General features: G+C 48.5%; 1 protein-coding gene across 2 annotated transcripts in view; it reads left to right on the top strand.

Annotated features, from left to right (window-relative positions):
- Positions 1-12,253: 12,253 nt before the first annotated feature.
- Positions 12,254-26,718, top strand: part of ADCY7 (adenylate cyclase 7) — a 58,102-nt gene continuing 43,637 nt past the window's right edge. Inside the window, exon 1 of one of the 2 annotated variants that reach the window (XM_082438328.1) lies at positions 12,254-12,610. The gene's annotated coding sequence lies outside the window, so the exon portion shown is untranslated. Of the gene's footprint in view, positions 12,611-25,040; positions 25,243-26,718 lie in introns of those variants that run through there. The other variant, XM_082438329.1, reaches the window with a different exon arrangement.

Raw genomic sequence — 26,718 nt, forward strand, 5'->3', positions numbered from 1 at the left:
CACAGAGCAAAACACATGAGGTAGGGAGAGCATTTTTAATAGCCTTTTTTCCTCTGGAGTCTTAAATCTCCTTGTGTTTTCTTTTCATTGCCTTAACCTATGGCCTAGTGTCTGGGGGTTCTGAACTGCAGGTGGGTCACAAGAGAGTATGGCTGCTCTGAGCCGCAGGACCCTATTGCTGTGACGTGTATTCATTGCGAAGACCTCCCCGATGACTAGGACGTAGTTTTTTAAGTTGCTCTGTAGAAATCCCTAGGAATCACCATGGGTATTATTGATAAGTTTTGCTGATATTTTTATTGTTCATGACATACCTTCTCAACTTTAATATCGATCTAAAGTTAGAAACCAATCAGTTCCCTCAATTATCACACGCTGTTGATTTCTTAGTGTTTCAGTCACTAACTTGGAATGTTGATAGGAAATTGGTTGCTTCTCAATTAACTTTTCAAGCATTAAATGGTAAAGTATAAAAAATATTCCCAGTTTTGCTGAGATAAATATTAAAATGTCAAAATTAATAATCAGAAGAGTTTATGCTTATCCATCAGTTCTTACTCTCATTAAAGTGTTTGAATTAGTGGAAAGCAACATTCTCGTAAAGTATTTTGTGAGCAGAGTATTCAATAAATGACTCTATTAAACCTGAGTAGGAAAGTTATAGTTAATAGTTACTCTTTATCCTAATTTTCATCAGTGACGTCTAGTGAAATGTGTAGAGAGAGGATGATGTAGCATTGAAGTGGGATCAAAGATACGTGTAAGTAATTCTTTGCAAGTGGTGTCTTTACCTTGTCTCAGTTTCTAAACCTCAAGACTCTTAACTGCCTGCAATTTTGTCAGAACATTTATGGGTGGGATAATGTTAAAGAACGAATTTTAATATGCTACTTGATAGTTACCATAACTAAGAAACAAGCCAGATTTTACTCCAGAGAGTATTTGCATGACTTGAAAACCCTACATCACCCAGACGCCTTTTTCTCGACCATCTTCTTGTGAGCTGTCTTGACTTTACACCTTAAGCAACATTTTTTCTTCAAAGAGAATGAACTAAATGTCTGTATACATTGAATGCTGACAAAACTATTAACCAAAGGAATTGCTTATAAAGTCTGCTGATCTGTTTTATATCCAGAGTTAAATATTTACTTAAGGACAGCTTTTAGCTCATAAACTGCTAATGTGCTAATGTTTGTTTTACTCATGTCAGGTTGGGTTTTTGTTTTTGTTTTTTTCTGAGTATTTGGCCTTTATATTTTCTGCTTGAGTATGTGCTTTATTAAGTTTAAGTTTAACCTAGTCCATAGTCTACTAGCCTGAAGGAGGTAACACTTTAGAAAGAGGCTGAACCAGAGAGATGGAGATAGTGCATCCCCTTTGATGACTAAACACTTGAGGTATCTCCTGGATTTACTGAGAGACATGTTAGCCATGTCAATAAGAACAGATGCTAACAGGGAAGTCAGGTGTTCTCTTATTTTGTGTATTTCAGCGAACGTGTTGATTGGTATTTGCGCATCATCTTAATTTTGCATTTTAATTTAAGTCCTTTTGGTTCCACACAGCCATGGCTTCTTTTCATTGCAGCAGCTTCTACGTGTCCTGATTACAGGGAAGGTCTCCACTAAGGAAACAGTCTGGATGAATTTGTTAGGAGTGTTGTTTTATCTTAAAGATGCTGCGGTGACAAAAGATTATGAAGTAAAACAAGCTGGTCGTTACCCACTGGTGGGGTGGGTGGGGAGGGGAGAAGAAAGAGGCCCGGGAGAGGCATACTATAAAGCCAGTAACTTGGTGAAATTTAGTCCTTGTCTCTTATGGATTAGTCAGCCGTACTTTTTGAAGAGAATGAGATTTTTGGTTATCAGCCACTTTCTTTGAGTTTAAATTTATCTTCAGCTTTCCGCTTGGGTTCTGTGCAATTCATAGCTGTTCCCTAAATCATTTCATATTACCTTTTATATTTGGTTGCGGCTTATCACAGCATGTCTCTTTGTCCCTAAACATGATCTCTGAAATTTAAGATCCCCTCCCTCTGATTTTTACGTAACTGAAACTTCCAGTCACATTTTTTTAAAAAAGTCTTTTGAAAGTCCTGTAATCCTAAAACAATTCAAAGACTTGTTACAAGAATCAGAGTCTTCACACTGTACTCACTACTAAAAAGCACCGTCTTATCGCATGGTGTTAAAGATGAGAAGATAGGTGGCAGCCAGTGTAGCTTCTGGATATGAAATGTGAAGGACTATTGAGATAAACATTTTTTTTTAGTGGAATATACGTAGATACATGTATTTAGCAGTTTGATGAACCTGTGTTTGTTTTTAATAACCTTTTATTTATTTCCTTCTTTGATTAGCATTGCCTTCTGTGCTAAGAAATGCGGACTCCTGTGAGGTGCTGGAGGCTTGAATCATCTTGAAAGCTTTGCAATCTTGTCTAGTTACCACTGCAGAGGCAGTAAGGAATTTACCAGAAAAAGAGATTTGATACAAATGATTTATGAAATTTCGACATTTCCTGAGGTCATATCACTGGGCACCAGTTACCCTGAATGCTCTGAATGAGTTGCACATCTGGAAGCTTTTTTTTTTTTTTTAAGCTAACAATGATTTCTTCAAAGATATCTATTGTTTGCCTTAAAAATTTTATAAATTGCATTTCTGCACACATCTGCCCCCAGTGCTTACCATTGGGTTTATTATTCATAATCTGCAATTCAATAAAGCCTTTGTGCTTTGATTTATCTTCATAACCTCTGGTATGAGCCTTTATGTAAGACTGAAATAGCTACTTTAAAAAGAAATTATCTTGTAATTCTAAGGACGGCCCAATTTAGACTGGTAAGAGGTTTTCTTCTATCTGTACAGATAGCATTTCTGTGGGTTTTCATTTTTTTAAATGCCAGCAGTGGAGGGAAGATGCTTTTTTTTTCTTCTTTTGCCCATGTCCTAGCCAAAGATAGCCTTTTGGCCTCCCCATAGCCATTGCAAGACTGTGGGGACGGACTCCCTCAAATCTGGATATTTGCAAGTACCAACCCAGTTTTACTCTTTGCTTTAATGTAAGGGGTTGTGCTTGCTGTACTAAGAAATTGAGATACCATTTGTTCAGTGGAGCAGATTACACAGACTCTTAACAATAGAGTAATGAAAATGTTAGGTTCTCCAAGGAACAGAGAGAAGCAGGGTTAATAATCAAGTGCAACTAAAGCATGTGTTGAGAATTATGCTCACCCAGGGAGAGAACTGGCAGTCCTATGGCATGGACCAGTGGTGCTTGCCTGGAACGCAACTGAGTGGTGGTGGGGAAAATCCTGAGTAGTTTGCTTCAGGATAACTACAAAGCTTGGTTCTGGGTGAAGAGTAGCTCAGCAGTCTGTAGGCAACTGGCTGGTAAATCCAGACTGCCCACTCCAGTTACTGGAAATGTTCTCTTTTAAAAAGCAATAAAGTATAATCCTGTTAAATAGCATCCCAGAAATTTCTCAAAGTAAATTAGAAAATAAATTGAATATACAGGATGATTTTGTCCATACACCCAGACACAGTGAATTTACTTAATTTCTCAACAAATACGTGAATGTATGTTCCATTGTGAAGAAACGTAATTTGTAAATAGCTACATAAAAGGAGTTAGTTACCCTTCACCCTCTTAAATCCCTTAATGTTAGAGCCAGCTTCTTTAATATTTTGGGATGTATACTTTAAGATTTAAAAAGAAATGCAGGGCTTCCCTGGTGGCGCAGTGGTTGAGAGTCTGCCTGCCAATGCAGGGGACACGGGTTCGAGCCCTGGTCTGGGAAGATCCCACATGCCGCGGAGCAACTGGGCCCGTGAGCCACAACTGCTGAGCCTGCGCGTCTGGAGCCTGTGCTCCGCAACGGGAGAGGCCGCGATAGTGAGAGGCCTGCGCACCGCGATGAAGAGTGGCCCCCGCTTGCCGCAACTGGAGAAAGCCCTCGCACAGAAACGAAGACCCAACACAGCCATAAATAAATAAATAAAAATAAATTAAAAAAAAAAAAAAACCAATAGAGCTGAACACAGATTTAAAAAAAAAAAAAAAGAAATGCATTTTCACACATAAACATATCTGCACAAATTTAATTTCAGAGGGGTCATTTCCCCTTTTACATAAGTGGTATCATTCTATAGTATTCTGCAAATCCCCTACCATATAGAGAGATCTTTCCATGTCAGTGCACATACAGATCTACTCCGTTCCTTTTTGTATGCTGACGTTAGCTTGCAAGTAGCTTTGGTAAATTCACATGTCAGATACCCCAAGGCTCTTATAAGCTAATAAGCGCTTATGAAATGTCCAGTACTTTTCAGCTCGACTTGAATAGGGGTTTTATAAAGTGTTGCTGTTTGATGGCTTTTTTCTTCTGAACTTTTACTGAGAAGAAAAAAAAAAAAGATTCCCCCAGTTTTATCTTTTAGGTGAATTTTCATGAGTTGCTTTTGGATATTTTTACTAGGATTTAAATGTTATAAATGCAACATGGTCATCTGAAACTACACCCTGCTCCTTTTTTTCTGTACTTCCACGTAAAAAATTGCCCTTGGCAAAACTGATAAAAAACATTAGTTTGATTGATCATTTTCCCCCCACCTGTCCCCTAACTTAATCTTTTAAGACCATTCAGTGACTGTAGCAGCAACAACCACAAAATTCTCTCCAGAAATAAGTTATCTGTCTTAGAGTAGAATGAATCATACAGTGAGCCAAGAGAGGGAACTCTGGCAAGAAAAGGGATCCAGCTATTTGGGTCAAGAGTAGGCAGAAAACTGCCTTGGATTTTACTAGGAAAATCTGCTGGAAAAATTTGTTGGAGAAAGGATGAACAGTAGCTGTCGGAAATTCCAGATGGTGATCTCCCTACTCTTTAGAAGCTTTCATTTTCTAAGGAGATACTTTGCTTCAAATCACTTTCTTAGGCTGCCATTGTAGAATTTTTGCTGTAATCTGTGTTCATTAGCATTCAGTAAAGTCTGGGATGCGATGTTCTGTATTTACCGGGTTAGCTTAGGAACGCAACAACTTTGACTTTTAAATTGGGACCATTTTTCACTTTATAAGAAAAATGCTTTATACTTTTTGCTTGTCTAAGAAAACCATTTAAAAACGCCGATGAGGCTTCCCTGGTGGCGCAGTGGTTGAGAATCCGCCTGCCAATGCAGGGGACACGGGTTCGAGCCCTGGTCTGGGAAGATCCCACATGCCGCGGAGCAACTGGGCCCGTGAGCCACAATTACTGAGCACGCGCGTCTGGAGCCTGTGCTCCGCAACAAGAGAGGCCGAGATAGTGAGAGACCCGCGCACCGCGATGAAGAGTGGCCCCCGCTTGCCGCAACTAGAGAAAGCCCGCGCACAGAAACGAAAGACACAACACAGACAAAAATTAATTAATTAATTATTTATTTATTTTTAAAAAACGCCGATGAAATAAAAATTCATATTTTATGGCAAGACAATTTAAAAATAAAAATTTTCTCTGCCTGTTTGGGCCTCCTCCCTCCCCTCTGGTGTGCATTGTGTATCTGCATTATGCATTAATGAGACCTCCCCAAGGGCAGAAATACCTGCTCAACCATAAAGATCAATTTTTCTCCTTCTGGTACCAGCCATGTAACTCCTTAGAAGATAACATTCCTTTCTCTATCCTGTAAGGGGTCATAATAACCTTGTACACGCAGACATCTTTGGTGAACTTTCTGTACAATGCCAATATATCATTTCCCTTAAAGATAGCAATTGGTGCAGAACAGACTGGTCAGATGACCTGGGGATATACTGGGCTGCACCTAATAGAAGTTCTTAAATACTTACTTATGACCTTATTAATGTTACTAGCTATGTTACTTGTATTCTGCCTATTTTACAAGATTACTGTTTCTTGCATTGGCAATGTGTGATTAGCCTCAGATAAAATTAATGATGATTAGGCAACTTGAAACAATTGATCAAATATGTAAGATAATGATTGTAAGAGTGTAACTCTAAATGTGGGAAGAGGGAACTTTCCTGGACCATAACAGACTAGTAAGACAGGTGGTCCAGAGGCTTTTGGCTACTGTTAAGAGGGCCTAGTCCAGCAATAGCAAATTGAGTGGCCTATCAACGAAATCCTTGCCTGACCGGGGAACGGACATTCTTGGCATCATGGGACAAATTGGTGACGAAACGCCTCCCAAAACTTGGTCAAAATTAAGACCAAAAGGCAAGGGATTGTAAAATGAAGAATGTTGCCCACCATTCAGTCCTTAGCCACCGCAGCTGCTGACCCCCAGTACACCCTGAAAGGAGTTCAACGTGAAGATCAGGTGAGGCACTTTGTGCTCTGAGAAGACTGAGAGACTGGCCCTCTGAGAGTTCGATATTTTCAGGAGAAAGTTTTACGAACCCATTTTCTTGCATCTTCCCATACTTAGAAAACCATTAGCTAAGATGTTTGTTCCTTGTGGCTAGCAGCGACCGTCTACCAAGATGTGTGCTTGGTTGCACATATGCCCTTTGCCAAAATCACATCTCTACTGGACTCCGCCACTTACCTCTTCAGAACAGTTCTCAGAGCTCTCTGAGAGCCTGTCTCCTGGGTTATAATCCTGTTTGGCCCGAGTAAAATTTACCATTTCTTTCTTAGATTGACTACTAAATTTTTTCATCAACAACCCAAATTAATATGTGAAATAATCTATTTTGGGAAATAGCATAAATTTGTGTTATACGTGTGTTTCTAAAGCGAGTAACTAACTCCAACTTGAAAACACAGGATTAAAACATTTAAGAGAAACCCATCAGAGATAAAAATGTCAGTGTTTAATGCCAACATGAAAATGAAGGGAAAGGAGAGGGTTAAAAGTATCAAGTGGCCTAATCAAATGGTGTGTCAATCAATATTCAAAAGAGCTATTGCTCAATGTGGGTTGCAAACCACTTTTGTACTTAAATCACTCAGCAGGTATCTTTAGGAATGTGGTTTTGTGCAAGCACTCAAAATAGTTGAAAGGTGATTACATCATGCATCTTTGTTTTTTAAAATCCAATTCAGGAAAACAGTGCTTTCACGTAAGTAGGCAAGACATCTCCACAGGAAGACCCAAGTGAAGGGGAAAAGGCGACACAGAACAGCCTATGGAGATAGGGGTGCATAAGGCAGCCAGGCTGGCATGAGGGGGCCCTGCCAAGGAAGTGAAAAGCAGGTGGATAGGGACAGAACAGGAGTTGTGTTATAGTTTAAAACCAATAGTTCTAAAAGTTTGTCTCCCATTCCCTCCCTCTGCTTTCTCCCTCCCCACTTTTTTGGGGGGTGGAGTGTTTACCTCCTTGTCTCTAAATAATATACCTCTAATACACTTCTTGATTTTTTGTTCTTGAAATAGTGTGTTGACTTCCCACCAACCCCAAACTTCTGTGCCCCAACCTCCCAACACAGTTATATTGAATTTTGCTTAGCAGAATATACAGTGGTTGCATTATCGTGACTGTGTAGATGCTGTTCTTATCCATTGAGCTGGATGATAATATGACTCCCTTTTCTGCACAAGTTTTTGGTTTTTCCTGGAGTTTTTTGTTTTTAGTTTTCCACATTAATTCACCTTAAACTCTGCCAATTTTCTAAGCCTCTCTAAATGCTCAGGTGCATTAGAGGCATCTCTCCTGGAGCTTCTGGCCTGCTGTGCCTGTGCACACGTCACCCTGGTCTGTCCAACCTCCACCTGGACATTCCTATCACGTATACTGTGTTGCAGGTCCTGTTCTCTGTATCCCCTGTTTCCCTCTTTTTGATAAACTCTCTCCTTTCCTTAGCACACATTCCAGTACCCTGGAAGAGGGTGCACAGACAGTAAACACCTGAAAATGTCTTTGTTCTTCATTTATGCTCAACTGATAGTTTGGCTGGGTATGGAATTCTAGGTTGGAAAACATATTTCCTCCAGGATTTGAAAGCATTCCTTCATCACTCCCACTGTTGTTGTGAGAAAAGCTAGTTGTAATCTTTTGTTTGTTTGTTTTCTTTTTTTTTCTCTTGAAACGTTTAAGAACTTCTCTTTGGTTCCCAGTAGTCTGAAATTTCACTGCTATGGAAATTTGGTGGTTCTATTTCTGTCACTTGTACTGGGGCATTAGTTAGTACAGGCCCTTCTGATCTGACACCGCATGACCTTTAGTACTGGGAAATCTTGAATTCTTATCTTCCTTTCCTCTGTTTTCTCAGGAACTCCACAATTATTCTGATATTGTGTCTCCTGGACCGATCTCTCGTTTTCTTATCTCTTCTTCCCTATTTTCCATCTCTGACTTTTTATTCAACCTTATCTTCCAAAGCTTCTGTTGGCTTTTCGTTTCTGCTATCATGTTTTCATTTGAGGATTCTTTTTTTTTTGTCTCAGATGTTCCTTGTCAAAAAATAGTACCCTATTCGTTTTCATGGTTACAATGTATTTTTTGAATCTCTGAAGATATTAATGATACAGTTACTGTCTGCCTGTATAGGCTCTGTGAACTTTTTTCCCCCTCTTGCTGTCTTGGACTCTGTTTTCTTGGGTTAGAGGCTTTCCTCGGATTCCTGATGTCTTCTGGTTGCCTGCACATGTGTAAGAACGGGGCATTCTTTTCCCACAGCTGGGCTTGGTGTGGTCCAATCCAGAGACTATTTTAGCTTTTCTAGAGAAAAACCCTGCAGATTTCTGCTTGCCTGGGGAGGGGTACTCAGCTGGGTGGTGGTAGTCAGGGGTGGGGGAGAGACTGGCCCTCTTAATTGCTTCTTAGGTTTTCAACCTACCTTCTTTACTTGAGCTCTACCTTGCTTCCTGAGATACCCAGCACTTCCACTTTCTGAGACTTTGGAGCTTACCCCAGTATAACTGGGATTGAGTCTTACTTCCCAACTGCCAGTGGATGATTCAGTTTCTTGTGTCTGCCAAGTCAGTACCACTGGTCCATCTGCTTTCTACCTTCCAAATTTGTACTCTTTACTTATCCTCTCATTCTCTTCATTTTTATGGGCCTTAAAAAATCCTTTCATTGTTGTTTTAGTAGGTGTAAGGAGGCAGCCGGAGTAGATAGCGGGTTTAGTCCACCATCTTTTCTGACCATTGTTCCCCCCCAATTTATTGAGATACAACTGACCTACAGCACTGTATAAGTTTAAGGTGTACAGCCTAATGATTTAATCTGGTGAGTTTTCTAACGTAAAATTGGGTTGCCAAGGAGAAGGGTGTAGAAAGAATATATCCCAAGCCTTGAGAGTCAATTCTCTCAGGGAGTGGCATGAAGGAGAGGATAGATTTTCAATCCTTCACATCTTTGGATTGTTTCATTTTTCTACTGTGAAGTACATGTCCCCTTTCTAATTAAAAATCGATAGCTGCATGGCCCATCCACAGGTACTCAAAGAACACCTGTCCATGACAAGTGCTACTCGGGGGAGTGAGGGGGCAAGAAGAAAGCTCCTTCTTCCTTAGCGGTAAGTGACAAGGACCATCTGGCTGGGAAGGCTAATGCTGCTCCACGTGGTGATGAGTGAAGAAGTTGTACCAGGACCGCAATGACAAGCACCAACTTGGCATGCTGTCCTGCTTGGCCTGATAAAGAGAAGGGTTGAGTTTGCTGAGATAAGCAAATCATAGCTTCCATTGTAGTGATTTATTTTAGGTTTTTGAATCTTCTCCCTACCCAAGAGAATCAAGGCCCCTGAACTGTTGCCTACCACAGAAATTCATTCAGGCAACAAATGCTGATGGTTTTCTGGCGGCAGATGCTGGCCCTCCATGGGGGACTCTGTCCCTGGGGCAGTTAATGAGGGACTCTTCAGACAAACGTGCTCTGGAGGTTTTCAACACAGTGGATAATTAAAATCACAAACATACTCGATGTGGACATTTGGAGACCCCTCACCTGGAGAGAGACGTTCAACTTTTAACTGCAGCCCTTCAGTGTGGATTTGATTTCCTATGCAGACTTGTCCACTCCAAAATTACTAAAATATCTTCTTTTATAAGGTTTGTTTTCATACACAAAGATCTGATTCTATTGGTTGACTGTTGTTGTTACTGCTGTTTTAGTATGGTGTGAGGTGCTTTCTAATAGTTTTGCCTCAGTGGTAGCCAATTCAACACTATGGATTGAAGGAGCTATTCCTTCCCTTTCTGATTTCAAGTGCCAACCTCGTCATGAACTAAACTCACTATGGGCTTTTTAATAATGCATATTCGCAGACCTACCCCAGGATCAGAATCTCTGGGAATAGGATCCAACCATATTTGGAGACCAGTGCCTTAGAGCCTTGCTACACAGGCTGGCCTGAGGACCAACAGCACTGGCGTCACCTGGGAGCTGGGTAGAAGGTAAAACTCCTGGTGGCCATGCCATACCTGCTGCATCAGGTACTCGAAGTGGGGCCCGTCAGGGTGTGTTTTCACCAGGCCTCTGGGCGATTCTCATGCTGGCTATAGTTTGAGAATCACTGACTGAGGACTGAGTATGCAAGGAGGTGACTGCCACTGAGGTGACCACAGCACTGATGGGGTGATGGACCTATTCTGGCAGTTCATGGCGAGTACTTTTGCAAGCATCATGTTTAACTCACTTTCTCTCGCTCTGCTTTCCTGTTCGCTGTCAAGAGAGTTGGTCACAGAGCTGCATAAAGATGACACACACAACAGGGTGGGAAATCATAGCGTTGCTCCCCGCCCCCCACACATCACGAAGGGCATAAGGCTTCTAGCGCTCTGCATGGAGAGGCCAATGGAGGGAGATAGCTGAGAGCAAGCCCCAACTGGGCCATCCCATGCCCAGGGCTCCACCTCACTCTCCAGGGCTGACCTCACGCAGCAGAACACACTGCTGCGGGGCTGAGACACTCACTGTTCTTGAGGCCTTGGGGCAAACAGGTGGGTTCCCTGACTTCCTGGGTGGTTGAGGGGGAAGGGCTGCAGGAGGTAGGCAGGCACAGCTCCCAAGTCAGCTCTGCTGAGCATTAGGTGTGCCCACCATCTTGCGCACTGCAGGGCTTCCCATTTCCTGCGGAGGGAAGTCCCAGCAGCTGGGAAGACCTTCCCCTGTGAGCCCTCGGGAAGCAGCAGTGACCGCACCAGGGCTCCAGCCTAGAGGGCCAAGGGCCACTGTCTGGACACCCAGAGGCTGTGGGAGCCCAAGGAGGTGCCTGACCAGTCTCCAGGGAACCAGGGAGGGCTTGCTGCTGAGGACAGACATTTCAGCTGGGATCTTCCCACCTGCCATCTGGAATGGAAATCAGATGTTCACCTTCCAGCGTCCCATCATCTGATTCCTCATAATAGTTCCAAAGTAGGTGGCCTCTGGGCTGGGTTCTAGGCCCACTGCAGGGTCAAGGCTGTGACACATCCAGGGTCTCTTCCCCCTGGAGTAAGCTCTGGTACCTGGCTCCAGGATTCCACCACAGGGTCCCAAGTAGACCAGAGTTCATCAACCTGCTTCTCATAGGATCACCTGGGGGCTCGTTAAACTGCAGATTCCCAGGAATCTTTCCTGTGGGGCTCTGGCCTCTGAGGTTGGACCAGAGAAATGGGTATAACAGATGCTCACGTGATTCCTCTCAGCAAAGTGGGAGCCTCGGGATTCCACGGTGGGCATAAGGGTGCTTTGGACAAGTGGGAAGGGAGAATCTCATGCAGGACTATGAGTTAAATGCCTCCTGGTCTTGATTACCCCTTCAGTCAGCCTCCTTTGTCCCTCCCAGTGGTGACTCAGAGGAGGGCTTTCTTGTTCTCCCAGCCTGGGTTCCTCGGAAACAGGACAAGATTTTTTTGCTGCCAGCTCTGGGGCCTCAGCCGGGTTGTAGGCAGCGGTGAGTGGGGTCACGACGAGGTTACGGCACCTACTTTCTGAGGACAACTACTTTCTGAAGCGGTCTTGGTCTTCCTGGTGCCAGAGAAGAAGGTCAATAAAGGGCTGACTCTCGCGGGTGCTGCGGCAGCTCCCGCCTCGGACCCCTAGGGAGTTTAAGGCCTGAGTGAGACAGTAGGTTTCGACTAGTTTCCCTCATCGTGGCAGGAGGGCACTAGACCACAGTCCATGGGTCCTTCTAGAAACGGCGTTACTGGTGGGGGTGGGATGGGAATCTGGGGCAGAAACAGCTGAAAGAATTTGCTAGAAAGTGTTTTCCTCTGGGGGTGGGGCCACACCTGGCGCGTCCAAACACGTGCGTGGCTTTGAGGAAGAGAATGTGTTTTGAAAAGGTTTTGTTTCCTGCTCACGTTCCGAGGGTGCCTGGCCGCTCGCTCCCACACCCGCGTGGGAAGGCGGGCGGCGGCTGTGGGATGCTTGTGCGTTTTCAGCGTTTCTGGTGAAAACCGAGCAGGGTGGCGGCACGCGGCGCCCGAATGGGGGTCGGGGAGTCGGGGCCTCCCTCCCTCCCGGCCGCGGGGCCCGGGGCCCGGAGCTCCGGGCTGGGCCGGGCGGCCAGCGGGGGGCGCCTGCGGCCGCTCCGCCGCCCCCGCCCGCACAGCCCGATCCCGCCCGCGGCGGCGCGCCCACTCGGGCGGCGGCGGCGGCGGTGACGGCGGCGGCGACGGCCGGCGCAGGAGCGGGGCGGCGGCGGCGGCGGCGGCGGCGGCAGGTGAGCGCGGTCCGGACGGCCCTGGCGGGGAAAGGCGCGGCGGGCGGGCCGGGCCGAGGGGGCGCGCGCCGCGGCTCGGGGCCTGGGGACGCGCCCGCCGGCCGGGTCCTTGGACCCCCGCGTGGCAGGGCGGCGGCGTGGGGGGCGTCTGCGGCTTCCTCGTTGCTCGCCCGCCGGGCAGCACCCGGGCGGAGGGGTGGGTGTGGGCGGGGGCGGCTGCAGCCGGGCCCCTCGCTCGGCCTGCCTTCCCGGGCCTCGGGAGCCGGGGAGAGGCGCGGGTCCGGCTGTCTCCCCCCTTCCCCCGCCCCGCGGGGCCGCCCCCGCCCCGTTCCCCGGTCTTGCTCTTTCTCTGGCCCAAGCTTGGGGTGGGTCTTCTCAGGTACCCCCTCGCTCAGGCACTGCGGGGAGACGTGTCCCACATAGGACCTCAGCGCAGGAACTGGGGCCCAACCCCACTTTCCGGATGACAAGACTGAGACCTCACTGAGGGACATGGCTCTGCGTCACCCCTGGGTCTGGCACGCTCCGACCACTCTGTTGGAACGCCCATTGGCTTATGATGGTAAAAAGAGGGGCTGGTTTTGTCAGGTTTCTCAGACTCAGGCAAGGCAGGGGCCCCAGGAGGGTCAATATGGTCTGTTTAAAGTAAAAAATAACTCAAAGGGAGAAGGCTCAGGTGAGGGCAAGACAACGGCTTGGGGTTGGAAGCAGTCCAGTCACAGCCACAGTGAGCAGGACGCCTCACCAGTTAAGGGGGGCGGTGTGTGGATGGGAGAGCCGGTGAGGCATTTGCTCTGGCTTGCGTCCCCACTGGGACACTCCCGAAACCTACCCTTTTACGCGAACGGCATGGTAACCATCCCTGGTTGGGAGTGAGATGATGGAGCCTTTCTCAGTGTGGGCTGGAGTTGTTCTCTCTCCTGGTGTATATCTTGGGTCCCCTTCCTCAAAGGCAAAGAATTCATGTTCTTTCTGAGTCCCAGAGCCAGAGCTGGAAAATGAGAGTTTGGGCCCTTTCACTAGAAGTAGAGCCTTTAAGGTGAGGACCACAGGTGCCCTTGGTGGTTAGGCTGTGCCTGGAATGGCCAGATCTGGACTGGCCTTAGGTTCAGGGCCCTCATTGCTTGCTGAAGGCTTCTCAGACCTGGTCCAGGATGATGGTCAACGGAAGCATGAATGAATGAATGAACGAATGAATGACCGGCAGGACTGCAATGGTCTCAGGGCATGAGGCTGAGGGGACTCGGCAGGCTGGGGCTTTGGGCTCAGAGATGAGGGCCTCTGGCATTCAATCAATCACCACTTTCACACGTGGGCAGGTGCCCTCCTAGGAGAGGTGAGCGTGTCCCGCTGTGGACCTGGAGCTATGGGGGCAGACCCCCAGTGTAGTGAGGAAGCCCCCCAGGAGTGGCCAGCTGGGTCTGGGGCGTGGAGTTGGGTCCACAGGGTGACTTGGAGCTGCCTCCCCCAGTGCTGAATGTTGGGGATCCTCAGAGGCTGGGTCTCCTTCCTCAGCCCTTGATGCCCTTGGGCTTTTGAGAGCGGTTGCTCTTCGTCCTTTTATGGAGGAAGGCAGGAAGAGGTGGGAGAGTTCCAGTTTCTGAGGCCCGATGGCTTACAAAGCCATGGCATGTCCCTTGTACCGTTTGATCCTGTGAGTTAGGGCCAGAATGATGAACACCATTTATGGGTGGGAAAGCTGAAGTCCTTGAAGGTCTTGTAGCAAGTTAGGCCTGGAGTGGGGGCTAGGGCGTGGCCTTCTGGTCTTCCCATCCTGTTCTGGCCTGGTTCTGGTGGAGTCTGACTAAGTACCCATTGGGAGCCTGATCCTACCCCAGCAGGCAGTCTTAAGTGAGCCCATTAAATCCCCCTCAAGGGTAAAACACATTGCCTGCCCACCTACCTGCCCACCTCTCTCTTCCTCCTGTTCCTACTCCTTACCAGGAGATGCTCTGGACTTTGCTGCTGACCTCACCTCTTGGATTCCCTTCCTCTGCAGCTGGGCTCAAAGGGACTGCTAATGGAGGGATAATGGCTTATGTTGCCTCCGTGGCTAACTCCAGCAAGGGAGCCTCGACTGGCCTGCCCTGGTAGGAGGCAGAAAAGCGAGTTAGGCGTGGTCCCTGCACCCTGCCAATAGGGGCGACAGAGTGGTTGCACCTTGACCCCAAACACCTCTGTAGAGAGAGGCTCACAGAGCAGGCAGGCCAGTCTGTGCACTAGAAGGATGGACGGAGGGGTCTTCATTGTGATATCTTTGGGGGAGTTTGTCGATAGGTCATTTTCTTATTTCTTCATGCTTTCTGTATTTTCAAAATTGTCTACAATGAAGAAGAAAAGCAAAACTATTCCATTTTTGTTTGTTGTGGAAAATTTTCAAGAGCTGTTCCGCTTCTGAAACTTGGAATTGGGTTTACAGGTGAGGTCGGTAAACTTCTGAATTTAATAGGGCATCCAAAGGGAAGGTCCCCGGATTTTGAGGTATTTCAGCACAAATTAGTCTCCAGAATGGCCTGGAACTCAGGCAGAAGTTGCAAACTTCTTGTTGACAGTGTTGCCTCTCCCACTGCGAGTCTGCTGGTATTTGTGGCTCACTGCCAACTGTTGGAGAGCTATCTGATGGGGCCTAGCTGGTGGGTGGGCAAGAGCTCGAGGTGATGGAGGCAAGGTTGGTGGCAGCTTCCAGGCCCTGAGCCACACCCATCTGGGAACCAAAGAGAGTGGTTTTCTAAGCTGATGCTGCCCGGCCTAGGTTGGAATTGGGGGTAGGGACTTTGGCCAGAGAAGAGTGGACAAGTCCACATCCATGTGGGTCCTCCCTGAGGAAGCTGAGTTTGCGGGATCAGCCCACAGCGTCCTGGTCCTCTTTGCACGTAACACAGGCTGCGTGACGCCCTGGAGTCCTGAGTCCTTGCTGCGAGAGCTCCACTCCCATCTCCAGCCCTTTCTCTTGCTATTCCTTCTTCCTATAAACCCTTCTCTCCAGTGCAACTCTGTCATGTGTCTTAGGATGTGCTCAGCCCCCTCTTGGACAACTGACCTCAGGTGTCCCCTTCAGTCTGGTTGTCTGTGGGTCAGGGACATGGCCTGAGGGCCCTTTTGACTTCAGGCTCTGTCCCTGGGGTATTTGCCTTGCTCTGATTTTGGGACATGGGCATTTGTACCTGGACTGTCACTTTGAGAGGGGGAAAAAGCAAGGTAGGAGCTGTGGTCCCCTCCAGCTCTCCACCGCCCAGCTTGTATAGAGGGAGCTAAATGGGGCCCCACAGGGTGGGGTGGTGGGCCTTGGGCCAGGGCCATTGCCAAGTGTGGGGAGCTGGCAGCAGGAGGTCCAGCCAGTGTGTGCACAGGAGGCCACCCCTTCAGTTAATGACCACCTGCTGAGTGAGGTGGCTATGAGCAGCCGTCCACCTGTTTGCAGAGGGAGCCGCTGTTTTCAGTTATTAACAACAAAAGGCTATTATTTGCTAGCTTTTATGCCTGGAGGACAAGAACACAGGCTCTGGAGGGAACCTCTTGGGCTTGAGTCCAAGCTCAACATTTCCTAGCTGTGTGACTTTGGGCAGGTGCTTCAACCTCTCTGAGCTTCAGTTTCTCATCTATAAAATGGAGACAGAATAAGACTACTTATCTCAAAAACCAGGAACAGTTCCAGATTAAAAGAGACCAAAGTGACGTGACAACCAAATGCAGTATGTGAACCTGGGCTGAAAAAAATTACATAAAGGACATTATTAGGACAGCTGATGAAACTGGATATGGACTATAGATTAAAGTAGTGTATCAATATTAAATGACCTGATAACTATATTGGTCCTTGTTCTTAAGAAACATGCAGTGAAGTATTTAGGGGTAGAGGCTCACCGTATAAGCAAACCACTCTCAAATATTAAAGAGAAACATATGTATAGACAGATAATAAAGAAAGTGAGACAAAATGGTGCAAATAGGCAAATGTGAATTAAAGTATAGGAGAGTTCTTTGTAGCTTTCATCTAACTTTTCTGAAAGTTTGAAACTGTTTCAAAATACAGTTAAAAAAAATGCCTGTCTAATAGTATGAATGAAATGACATTAACTGATGTTACTTAGAACAGTGCCTCGGACTCCCTGAACATTAGCTGTTATTGTAAGTGTTGCTTTTTGTTATCATTAGTATGGACAAAGTATACATCTTTGTCTTTGTCTTACTTCATTGTCACAATACCCTGTGTTATTTTTCCACTTTACAGATGACAGTTGAAGCCCAAAGAGGTTAAGTGGTTTGCTCAGGGCCACACAGCAGTGAGTCCAGAGCACTGATAGGAGAACTGCTTAAAATTTATTTTGGATTAATTGCCAGCATCTGCAACCATGAGATTTTATGTAAAAAAACCCCCAGATTTCTTTTTTTTTCAGTTATATATATGTAATTATATATATATAAATTTTTAAAAAATACATATTTTTCAGATTCTTTTCATTATAGATGATTACAAAATATTGAATATAGTTCCTTGTGCTATGCAATAAATCCTTGTTGTTTATTTTATATACAGTAGTGTGTATCTGTTAATCGCATACTCCTAGTTTATCCACCCCCCCCCCCTTTCCTCTTTGGTAACCATGAGTTTGTTTTCTATGTCTGTGAGTCTGTTTCTGTAAAAACCCAGATTTCTGATTTCCTTTGATAACTCAGAAGGCTTGCAACACTGGCCACATTCCTTTGTGGCAGCTACTGGCTGAAGCTCGGCAGCAGCTTCTCTTTACACAGAGCTTGGGCCTCCAGTTTCCCCTAGTCCCCAGCCAGCCAGCCAGCCAGCCAGCCAGCGTCACTGGTTGATGTCCCATCTGATCTCTGGGGGCTCTGAGTTTGCTGTCCTGGGAGAGTGCCATTGTACACCTGATCCCAGGGTGCCAGGCCAAGGCTTGGGTTCTTCCCTTCCCTCCTGATGCCCCGCCTTGCGTTCTCCCCTCCGCCCACCTGCTCCTCCAGCCAGAGGGTGCAGCATTGCACCTCCTTTGCTCAGCCTATACTTGAGCACCTACCAGCTGTGTGGAGAGGGGCTGGGGGGCTGCAGGGGAGGAGGAGGAGGAGGAGCCGGAAGTTTTGTGGCTCCAGCCTGGTGTGTCCTACCATGTTCCTTGTCTTCCCTTGGTCCTGCCCGCAGCCCTAAGCAGTGCGCCTGGCTCTCCAGAAAGGGTACAGGGTGGTTTGCTGATAGCCCATGAGGAGGGTGTAGGAGGAACTCTCAGAAGGGCCCCCAGGCTGCAGTCTTCATGTTGGTTTGGTATGTGTAGATGGGCGGTTATTTCTCTTCTCTGAGTCTCTGGTTCTTTCTCTGTAAATCGGGGCTATACCACCTTCCTGGAGGGAGGTCAGAGGACTGGAGGGGCTACCATGTCAGCCTCGAGCAGGTGGCGATCTGGGGGTGTGGTCGTGGGGATTGTTTCAGTCCACGCTTGGCCTCTGACGCCCCTGGTTCCCCACCACGCTGGGTGTAAGGGTCATCAGGTGCCCAAGAGGCAGAGGAGTGAGCAAAGGCTGGAAATGAGGGCACCAGTCCACAGGGAGTGGGGGAGGGGAGGCTAGGCAGGTGTCGTGTATGTGGCCTTGTGGGTGCGCCTTATGGTACCCATCTCACAGAGGAGGGAACAGGCTCTGTGAGGAGGTGGGAAGAGCTCACTTGGTGGATTTGGTGTCAGATGGGGAAGCTGAGGCCCAGAGAGGCCGTGAGGCCTTGAGAAAATCCCACAGCCAGGCAACTTCTGCCTCCTGGGCCAAGACTGAGCAGCATTCCTGGGGAGGAGGAGAAGGTCAGCTCATTTTTTATTTTCAAATGGCTTGAATTTTGTGTTAATTACCCAAATAATTCACACTTATTACTAAAAAATCAGAAAACCTAAGCAGTAAAGTGGGGAGAAAAACCAGAATCTGTACCCATTAATGTAACCTATTAGTGTATTGGTGTACGTCTTTCCAGAGGATTTCTTGTTTGTTTTTTTAAACATATGACAAGAAAAAAAAAATGAGCATCAGAACATTTCTTACTGTGTCTGTCCTGCTTGCCCCCAGGCTTTGGGAGTGGAGTTGCTGGAGTTCTCAGACACGTATCAGGCCCGCTCCAGCAGTTGGTGTACTAGGAGCCCTGGTTGATTTTTCTCTGTCCCCTATTGCTGGACATTTAGGGTTTTTTCCAGTATTTTTGCAGTTAGCTCACTGCGCTAAGTAGCCCATAAGTAAGTCTTTGTACACACTGGGGATTATTTTCTGTAGGGTTTGTGTCACTGCAGACTGGATGCACGTTTGCGGTTGGGCCGTGTCTGCAGGCGTGGAGGTCCTGGGCGCCCCACTCCCCCGGTAGACTGCTTTGCGGTCAGAGGATGCGACGGGGAGGGGCTCCCACCGGAGGGCTTTGCCAGGAGAGGGGTTAAGATGCCGCCACCCAGGCTGGTACTGGAAGCCTTTAAGCTCCTGTGCGGGAGTTGGGTGGAGGTGGAGGCGAAGGAGAAGGTGGCCGCTGCTCCAGGCTGGTACGCGACGGTGGGGCCTGCAGCCCTGCAGCCTCCTGTGCTTCCGCAGAGGGGCCTAGGGGCGTCTCTGCCTGTGCTCGGGGTTCAGGCTGAGAGTGCACCCACCCCTCCCAGTCGGGAGCAGGGCTGAGGCTGATTCTGTGTTACTGGCTCTGAGACTCCCTGGGGGCAGGGTGGGGGGCATTCCTCATCTGTAGGAAGGGACTGAACATGTCGCCTTCACTGAGTGAGACTCAAATGAGACAACAGATGCCAGAGCTCTTACAGTGACAGTGTTTCAACATTTCATTATGGAAAAATTAACCACCCACAAAGGAAGACAGAATAGCATGTCCACCCCCATATACCCATCCCCTAGATGCCACAGTTTCCAGCTCTTGGCCAACCTGGAGTCATCTCTCCTCCCACACACTTCCCTCCTTCAGACCTCATATCACTTCGTTGGTAAAAATTGTATTACAGACATACGTCGTTTTATTGTGCTTTGCAGGTATCGTGTTTTTTTTTTTTTTATAAATTGGAGGCTTGTGGCCACCTTGCCTTGTCAGATGATCTTTAGCATTTTTTAGCAATAAAGTCTTTTAAAATTAAGGTATGTACATTTTTTAGACATAATGGTGTTGCACACTTAATAGACTACAGTATAGTGTAAGCATAACATTTATATGCACTAGGAAACGAAAAAAATTCGTGTGACTCACTTTATTGAAATATTTGCTTTATTGCAGTGATCTGGAACTGAACCTGCAATACCGAGGAACTATTCCTAAAGGAGAAGGAGTAAAAAAACCAGACAAAACAAAAAAACCCCAGAGTATTATTACCACACCTAAAACTTAGCAATATTCTTTAAGATCATAGCTATCCATGCAGTGTATTGTGTTCAAATTTCCAATTGTTTCATAAATGTCAAAAATATATATATATTATTTTAGTTTTTTAAAATCGGCATCCAAATGAGGTCTATGTAATGAGATTGGTTGATATATTTCTCAAGTATTCTTTCATCTGTATGATTGATATTAATTCAGTCTCTCTCGTGCCATGTTTTTTTTTTGCTTCCTATAATGCTTAATGTGTTTTTTATCCACCGAACCTCCTATATATAGATTGGTAGTTGTATCTGGAGCCTTGATCTAATTTAGTTTTGACTTTTTTTCCACACAAGAGCACATTGGAAATGGGGTTGCAAACTTCTACTGGGAGGCTCACATTATCTGGTTTCAATCTCTTTTTGTGATCTTCAATGGCTTTAAGGTAGTAGTTTTTGTTTTTTTTTAAAATTTATTTTCTTTATTTTTTTGGCTGCGTCGGATCTTTAGTTGCGGCACGCAGGATGTTTCCGTTGCGGCACGGGCTCTTCGTTGTGGCATGCGGGCTTCTCTCTAGTTGTGGCATGCGGGTTTTCTCTCTCTAGTTGCGGCACGCGGGCTTAGTTGCCCCCTGGCACGTGGAATCTTAGTTCCCTGACCAGGGATCAAACCTGTGTCCCCTGCACTGGAAGGCGGATTCTTTACCACTGGACCACCAGGGAAGTCCCTAAGGTAGTAATATTTTAAGTTATCATAAAAACTTTCCATTTTCACTTGGTTACAGGTGGTGCTGAGTTTGGCATTGGGTGGAGACCTTCCAGTCTCAGGCCATTGTTTTTCCTTATTCCTGCTTTTTCTTCTTAGTAGTTGCTTTTCCCTGTTATCTTTTAATTACATGGGAGGTATATTTTCATTAGAGAAAATTGGAAAACAGGCATAAACAAGAAAATATGTAATTAAAACTGTGCTAAATTTTATCACCTAGCGATAACTCCTAAGATTTGGAGTATATTTTTCCGGATTTTCCTGTGTGTAAAAGAATATACGTACATCTGTGATATTGTTAAATGAAAGGTCTGTTTTCACCTCGTGGCACCTCCATAACCTCCTTCCCAGGATCTGTAGGGAGGGTCATGGTCTCCCTCCCTGTCCATCAGTAGTTCACACCAGACGGGGTGTGGGGAAGGACGGGCGGCCGCTGGTGTAGCCCAGCTGCCAAGTTTTTCAAAGGAAATAAGGACTTTTGGTTGGCAGGGCAGTTGCTTTCACATCTGTTCTTTTAGGATTCTCTGCAGTTACTCAACACACTGTGACCTGGGCTGCCCCTTTCCTTCTCCAAAGCCCTATCCCCGAGGCCTGGCAGAGGCTGGGGCCATGGGGGTCATGGGAGCCAGCCCCCTGCCCTCTGGCAGGCTGTACCACCAACATGATGCAGGGTTGTTTGTTTTTCCTTGTCTGGCATTCTAACTGAGACAAGCAGCAGCTATTTAGATTTCTACATAGGAGGGGCAGTGGCTAAGGGAGCTGAGTTTGGTTGCAAAGATGCTGTTTACTTATTAACACATGTGTTTTCTTGGAGTGGCCTTGTATCTCACCCCAGGTCACCCCTTAGGACCACCACTGATTAGGAGTGAAGGCCTTTGTTCCATCCTATAACTTGTAACTGGTCGCATGACCTCGGTCGGCCCCTTCTCCTCTGGACTGAAGGAGTGAGCCAGAGCATCTCCATATGTTCCCAGCCTGGGGAAGGAAGGGATCCTAGCACATCCCTGAGCTTGCAGTCGACTGGGAAGAGATGATGGCAGAGGGGCCAGAGGTGAGTCACTGCATTGGAATGCACCCCACCCCCCCACCCCCAGTGTGAAAAATCACTCTGGGAGGAGGGTGAGTGACGGGACCACAAGGCTGTGCCTGCCTCGGTGAGGCTGTCTCCTTGGGGATCTCCTGGCCCAGAGCGTGGAAGAGCTGGGGGCCTGGAGGAGTGGGGCCAGCAGACCTGACACCAGTACCGAGCCAGACTGCTCTGTCCTCCCAGGCAAGGGGAGTGCTGCTGTATGTTCTTGTTAGGAGATTCGGGGTGCAGATCAATTTGGCAGAAATGTCATGAAGGCCTCTTGAGTGCCTGGTACTGGGGGTGGGTGGGTCTGCTGGAAGAGAAGAGGTGCCCCTCTGTCACTCCCGATCAGGCAGGGATGCTACAGTGAGAGTGCATCAGTCCAGTCTTGACGGGGGCTGGAGGATCTGCTTCCGAGGTGACTCAGTCACACGGATGGCAGGTTGGTGCTGGCTGTGGGCAGGAGGCCTCAGTTCCTCACCACAGGGCTGCTTGAGTGTCTCACAACACGTTGGCTAGCTTCCCCCAGAGGGAGTAATCCAAGAGGCAGCAAGGAGGAAGCCACAGTATTTTTCATGACTTCAGAAGTCAAACATGTGATATCTGCAGTATTTTGTTGGTCGCCCAGGTAGTGTGGGAGGACACCATACAAGGGCGTGAACACCAGGAGGCAAGGGTCATCAGAGGCTGACTACCGCTGTGGCAGAGACGAGCCCAGCAGCTTCCAGCTCATATCCTCCCAGCCTAGTGAGATGAGAGCATCTTCTTTTTCCATTTAGTTCCAACAAAAGTCCCAGAATTCAACATTTGGAGTCACATGCCCATTCCTCAATGGGCACTGATCAGGAGCCCACCCCTGAAGGGCTGGTTCTCCATAGGAATAGGGAGCTGTTACTAGAAGTGGAAATGGATGCTACAGAAGGAAGGTAACAGTGTATATCCTCTCAGGAGAGGCCTGTGGCACTGTGGCCCAGAGGAGGTGACGATGGGGCATTGCTTCCTGAAAGAGGTGGCATTTGTACTTGTCTTGGCAGGATGAGTAGCATTTTGACCATTTCTGGTGGCAGAAAGGCTTGAGCCAAGGCATAGCAGGGTGAAGCAGCTGGATCATGGGGTCAAAGCAGATCAGGATGGAAAGACGAATTGGGCCAGGTGTGGAGGCTCAAGGGAGGGAGCCGGGACTTGACTCAGGAGCTACCGTGAAGCCATGGAAGTTCTTTGAACAGGACAGGCCTACAGTAGAGCCAGGATCTAGGGTTTAAAACTGAGAGAACACCCTCTCTCCAGCCTCCCTTGTCTTCAGCTATAACTGAGCACTTACTGTGTGCCTTATACACATTTCTCACTAACCCTCACAGCCTCCCAAGGAGCTGGATGATGTTGTCCTGACTTTACAGATGGGCTCCTTGAGCGGCCAAGATCATGTAACTTGGCCAAGGTCACTTGATGGGGACTCTGATTGCAGAGCTCTCGGCCTCTTCGTCCCACATTCATGGGACAAGGGACTGGGTTGGGGCTGAATCGCCAGCCCTGATGGCTCAGACCCCTCTCGGGCTGCTCTGGGGTGTGGTGACTGTAGTATCGATGGCTTCCGTGCTCACACTCCCTCTCAGAAATCTGCCTGGAGTTTGAAACACGCTGGGGTGCTGTGGGGTTTCTTCCCGAGGGGAAAGGGATTGACATCTGGGTTTGTCAAACGGGGCCAAACTATGTGCTCAGAGCTCAGCGTTGTCTCTTGGCCGACCGCCAACTGTCTGCCTTGTTTTTGCTGCAGTTTTATTCCTTCTTGCCCACTACTTCACGGCCTTGCCACTCTCTACAGCCTATTGCGCCCACGCACCAGTCAGGGATTGGCTGGGCCATCTCCTGGGCCTGGGACACCCTCTCTTGGGTCCCTTCCTTCAGGGAGGCCCTGAACCTCCCCCAGGTGGGTGAGGTCTCTCTCCCCTGAGCTCCGGACCACATATCTTGCCTTCACGGATGCTTCTCCCAGATCTTTGTGCCATGTCATTGGTGGTGGGCACGCTGTGTCCAAGTCGCGCCTGTGTCCCCAGCACCAGAGAGGAGTCCTGCCCACGGGGCGGAGGGCGGGTGCTGCTGAGTGGAACAGGAGAGGGTTGGGCTGTGCTTTGTGCCTGGCACCTTGAGCCAAGAGAAACCAGTCTTCCCTGCCTGATGCTGAGAAAGCCCGCAGTTGCCCCTCCTTTGGGGGAGTTTCGCTGGCAGGTTTGGGAGCACCGAGTGCCAGGGCTTGGAGATCTCGGGCGAGGGCACCTGCCAAGGACGGCGTAGTGGGATTTGGATCAGCCTGTCTCCAGGGAAGCCCTTCTTTGCTCCTGGGGAGGGTCATGATGTGAGTGGTTGAGAGAGCATAGGCCATAGAGTCAGACAGACCTGAGTTTGAATCCTGGCTCTGCCTTTTTTTTTTCTTAAGCTGTGTGTGCTTGGGCAAGTGAGTAGCCCGAGTCTCAGTTTTCTCTTCTATAGAATGGGCATAATAGCAGGACCTCCTCATGAGGCTGTGCATGGTGCCCCTCACACAGTCAGTGTTTAAATAGTGATCCTGGTTGCGTTAACCTGTGTGCACAGGTCCTGCCTGCTGGGACCTCGCAGTGGGGTGAGGTGTCCAGTGCCGGGCGGCTGGACCTCGGGGTGCAGCAGGTCAGCAGAGAAGAGTCTGCTTCCTCTGAGGAAAGAGCTGGAAGGGAGACCTGGGGAGGGCAGGACGTGTCAGCTGGGAAAATTGGGCTCCGTTCCCTACTTTGTTACTAAACAGTAGGGTTTACTGTCAGGATAAAAGGTAGAAGATGATCCCAGGTGCCCATGTCACATGCTCAGAGGGCTCCCTGAGGACCAGGAGGTGCTTTCCCCCTCTGTTTTGGGAGGTCTGTGCGCCCTGCTTCCCAGTCCCTCCTAGTCTCCTGCCTCACCACTGAGCACCCCATGATCCCAGTGGGGAAACTGAGGCTCAGGGCCTTGTGTGAGTGGCGGAGCCAGGATGCGGCTCCCTGCCAGGCCGCTCTTGCTTCTAATTGCTCATTAGGGAGGCGTTTACTCCCTGCCTCCGTAAGTTGTCGCCGGGCTTCTAATGCAGGCTTTTGGTGCTTGTTTTATTTTTTACTCTTTGAAAATGGTTCCAGCTTAAAGCTTCCAATTTCCATGAAGTCACTGGAGTCAGGAGCCTGGCCTGACAGCTTCCCCCGCTCCTGTTGAGGGCTCTCTGTGGCTGGGAGAGCCCCACTACACACCCCGAGAGGCGCTGAGCTGAGGGTTGAACGTGAGGCTTTCTGCTGCTCCCACCGCCAGAGCAGGAAGCTGTGGGTCCCAGATGTGACTCACTCTCATTAGGTAGCTGGTGGAACGAGCCTTCACACGTGTGAGCCTGGATGCTGGCCTAGGAGGGGCGGGCGGCGGCCACCTCCACGCTGGCTCTGACCCTGGCCCAGCTGCCGAGGGGCCCTGGAGGAGAGCCAGGTAACGTGGGGAGGGGAGGTGGTGCACCATGTGTCCTAGTGGCCTGGGCCTGAGGGGACCGCGGGGCGGCGCCCCTCCCCACCAGGCGGGCCCAGCCTGGGAGTGGATGGACAGGGTCTGGACTGGAGGTGGGGGAGGCTTTGGAGGCTGCTGGGCAGACGGCAAGGTGGGGGGGCTTGTGGACAAGAAAGAGATGCCTTGTCACCGGCTTTTCCCGGCCTGACCAGAAGGTGCTGTTATGACTGTGGTGGTGTTTATTAGGCTTGGTCCACCTAGACTGCCGTGACTGACTCTCAGGTGCCCACGTTTCTTTACAGGGTTGTAATTTTACATTTACAAGTACAGTGTACTTTTCTCAATGAAAGTAAAAGTTAACTGGGGAAGTGCAGCTGAATTTATGTTGTTAGATTAAAAAAGAATAAACAAAAACCAAACCCTGAAAGTGATGCATGCCCATGAGGCAAAGAACCAAGATACCTCAAGAAAATGGAACAGTCTCTCTTTCCCTCCAAGTCCTCCTAGCCCAAGGTCCCGGGACCACCAGTGTGGACCATGGGGCGTGGGTCTTTCTGGATCTTTCTGCCCGCTCATCCAAACTCACGTGCACAGACACAGGGTGAAGCAGGCATCTCCTGTCCGTGTCATCACATGGGGTTCTGGACAGCTGGCCCTGGGGGCTTCCTCCCTGGCCAGCCCTGAGGGGAGGGGGGAGGGGAGGGGGGGTGGGAAAGCAGAGGCCTGGCCTGGGCCTCTGGGAGACAGAACCCCGGTCCCCAAGGCCTGGACGTGTGGCCGGAGCCCAGGCTGGCTCTGCCTGGAATGGCTGTGTGACCGTGGGCTGTCACCGGCTCTCTCTGCCACAGACATGCAGGTGGACGATGTGAGGGGTGACCAGACCAGCATTTCTCAGGGTGGGGACCCTGCTTTAGCCTGGAGGTGGATCAACGTGCTTCACGTGTAGGTACGCGTTTTAATACATTTCAGAAAAAAAATTTGGAAATAGGACATTGGATCTGTGACTTCATGCATGTGTTTTTGCCTTGGACAAGGCCGAAGAAGACACAGAAATGAAACGGGTAGACTTAAGAGGAAGTATAGTGGGATTGGCTCCACAGGAAGCGCGGGCGTCTAGCGGGGCGCGGAGTCTGGAAGGCCCGTCTGAGCGCCCTCCGTTCTGACCAGGCTGCGGGCCTCCCCGCTCCAGATGGGCCCTGGGCTCCCTGGAGTTTTCCTGTGGCTCCTGGTGTAGGGGAGGGGACGCTCAGGTTGTGTGCATTCTCTGCCCTCAGTGGGGAAGTCGCCAGTGGTCATTCATCGAAAAGAAGTGACTGTTTACTGGCGGCCGTTTTCCCAGTGGTCGGGGGTGAGGGTGGTCTCATGGGGCCTCTTTGCCAGGAGTGGGTCTGGGGAGAGGCAGTCTTCCTACGGGCCCTACGGGGCTGGGAGCTGGCGCAGTTAGCCGGGGGTAGGGGGTGG

This window comes from Balaenoptera physalus (assembly GCF_965194825.1).
Source record: "Balaenoptera physalus genome assembly, chromosome: 19".
NCBI lineage: Eukaryota > Metazoa > Chordata > Mammalia > Artiodactyla > Balaenopteridae > Balaenoptera > Balaenoptera physalus.